The following is a 2,678-nucleotide window of genomic DNA, read 5'->3' as shown; positions in this document are numbered from 1 at the left end:
CTGCCTTGTTTTTCTCCTTAGGACCTGTTCTCTCTCTCCTTTCAAAATCACTTCTTTTACTTTAATGATTAATATATATTAATCATAATTAATTTAATATATTAAATTAACAGTATAATAATATATTATTGATATATATACACACAAATATATATACATTTAGATGAGTAATATATATTCTTTGTTTCTGGAATTCACTGATGACTTTCTATTAATTGAGAGAATAAGGAACACTATTTTTATGAATATAAAATCTGACACTATGGTGATAAAGAATATGGCCAGAATACTCCTTTCCTACTTACTGACTTTAAAACCTTAGAAAAATTGTTATGACTTCTCTGATACTCTTTCTCTATCAGTCTAAATAAGAAAAAGCTAACATTGCACTTTATTTTTCCTTTATTATTTGGAGAGCAAATACAAATGTATATATAATATTGATCATAAAACCTGATAGAAATTAGATTAATACTAAACATATTTTCATTAGTTGTTAATGATCATTACTGAAATTATTTTGGCTTTTGGTAAGATGGGTGATAAATTCAGCCTATATTTCAACCTTCATCACATCCCTGCATCACTTCTATGGCATCGTTAGGTTATGATTATAATGCATAAATCTAAAATTGGTAGAAAATCAAAGATTAGCAAATTTAAAATTTTACTTTTACTATAGGCTCTGTTGAAATGCAAAATTTCAGTCAAGTTGATTTCATAGAAAGCACTAAAAGAAAAAAATACATTCCTTACATGACTAATTCAAACACCTTTATTTCAAGTATAAATAAATGAGCTACAATAAGAAGTTCAGATGGACCGATCAGAGCTCCAGTATTGCTTGTAGTTCACTTTATCCGAATTCCCTGTGAAGAGGAGGCCAAGATTAAAGAGACTAAATCTTCTACACAGAGAGGGTAGTTACTGGGCCATCTTAGGGTTTTTGTAAATTCAGTTTCCAAAAGAAAGGTTAAAAAAACATGATTCTTTTTGGTTGTTCTGCATAAGTGGTTTAATCTCAGAAAATGATGTTATCACATCATCAAGCCTTAAAATAAAGTCTAATTGTTTTATTTCTAGTAATTGTAAATTGCGTAAGATCTGAACTTCTTTGAAATAGGATTCCTACAATGGTACAAGAATGTGAGTAGGTCACTAAACTTCTCTTACAGAGAAACATGAATAATAAAAGAGTTTTAAGGGGTGGGGTATAGCTCAGTGGTAGAGTACATGCCTCGCATGCCTGAGGTCCTGAGTTCAATCCCCAGCACCTCCATTAAAAACAATGAATGAGGGGAGGGTATAGCTCAAGTGGTAGAGCACATGCTTAGGGTGCATGAGGTCCTGGGTTCATATCCCCAGTACCTCCTCTAAAATTAAATAAACCTAATTACCTCCCCGCTGGCCAAAATAAAATAATTAAATAATAAAAAAATGAATAACCTAATTACCTCCCCCCAAAAAAAGATGAATCAAAAAATTTTAAAAGAGTTTTAAAATGGTCTCCCTTTTATAGAGTCAGAAATAAGATTTTCCCCCAAGTTGTAGGGTAAAATCTTTCTGTACATTGGTATGTAAAATTACAAATAAAACTATATAATTTTATGTGTGTAAGAAAATGCCAATTTTATTTTTTTATTTTTTAACATTTTTTATTGATTTATAATCTTTTACAATGTTGTGTCAAGTTTCAGTGTAGAGCATAATTTTTCAGTTATACATGAACATATATATAATTCATTGTCACATTGTTTTCTTTGTGAGCTACCATAAGATCTCGTATATATTTCCCTGTGCTATACAGTATAATCCTTGTTTATCTATTCTACATTTTGAAATCCTAGTCTATCCCTTCCCACCCCCTGCCCCCTTGGCAATCACAAGTTTGTATTCTATGTCTATGAGTCTATTTCTGTTTTGTATTTATGTTTTGTTTGTTTGTTTGTTTGTTTTTTGATTCCACATATGAGTGATCTCATATGGTATTTTTCTTTCTCTTTCTGGCTTACTTCACTTTGAATGACATTCTCCAGGAACATCCATGTTGCTGCAAATGGCATTATGTTGTCAGTTTTTATGGCTGAATAGTATTCCATTATATAAATATACCACCTTTTCTTTATCCAGTCATCTGCTGATGGACATTTAGACTGTTTCCATGTTTTGGCTATTTTAAATAGTGCTGCTATGAACATTGGGGTGCAGGTGTCATTTTGAAGTAGGGTTCCTTTTGGATGTGTGCCCAAGAGCAGGATTCCTGGGTCATATGGTAAGTCTATTCCTAGTCTTTTGAGGAATATCCATACTGTTTTCCACAGTGCCTGTACCAAAATGCATTCCCACCAGCAGTGTAGGAGGGTTCCCTTTTCTCCACAGCCTCTCGAGCATTTGTCATTTGTGGACTTTTGAATGATGGCCATTCTCACTGGTGTGAGGTTATACCTCATTGTAGTTTTGGTTTGCATTTCTCTGATAATTAGTGATATTGAGCATTTTTTCATGTGCCTATTGATCATTTGTATTTCTGCCTTGGAGAATGGCTTATTTAGGTCTTCTGCCCATTTTTGGTTTGGGTTGTTTTTGTGTTTTTCTTATTAAGTCGTATGAGCTGCTTATATATTCTGGAGATCAAGCTTTTGCCGGTTTCATTTGCAGAAATTTTCTCCCATTCCGTA

At 32.6% G+C, this 2,678-nt stretch overlaps 1 non-coding gene across 1 annotated transcript; it reads left to right on the top strand.

Annotated features, from left to right (window-relative positions):
* Window positions 1–1,298: 1,298 nt before the first annotated feature.
* Window positions 1,299–1,373, top strand: TRNAP-AGG (transfer RNA proline (anticodon AGG)). Its single transcript has one exon. It is a non-coding gene; the product is annotated as a tRNA-Pro (tRNA).
* Window positions 1,374–2,678: the final 1,305 nt, after the last annotated feature.

The sequence above is a fragment of the Camelus bactrianus genome, chromosome 1, assembly GCF_048773025.1.
Source record: "Camelus bactrianus isolate YW-2024 breed Bactrian camel chromosome 1, ASM4877302v1, whole genome shotgun sequence".
NCBI classification, from domain to species: Eukaryota; Metazoa; Chordata; class Mammalia; order Artiodactyla; family Camelidae; genus Camelus; species Camelus bactrianus.
Note: the sequence above shows the minus strand (reverse complement) of the source record. Positions and strands in the feature narration are given on the sequence as shown.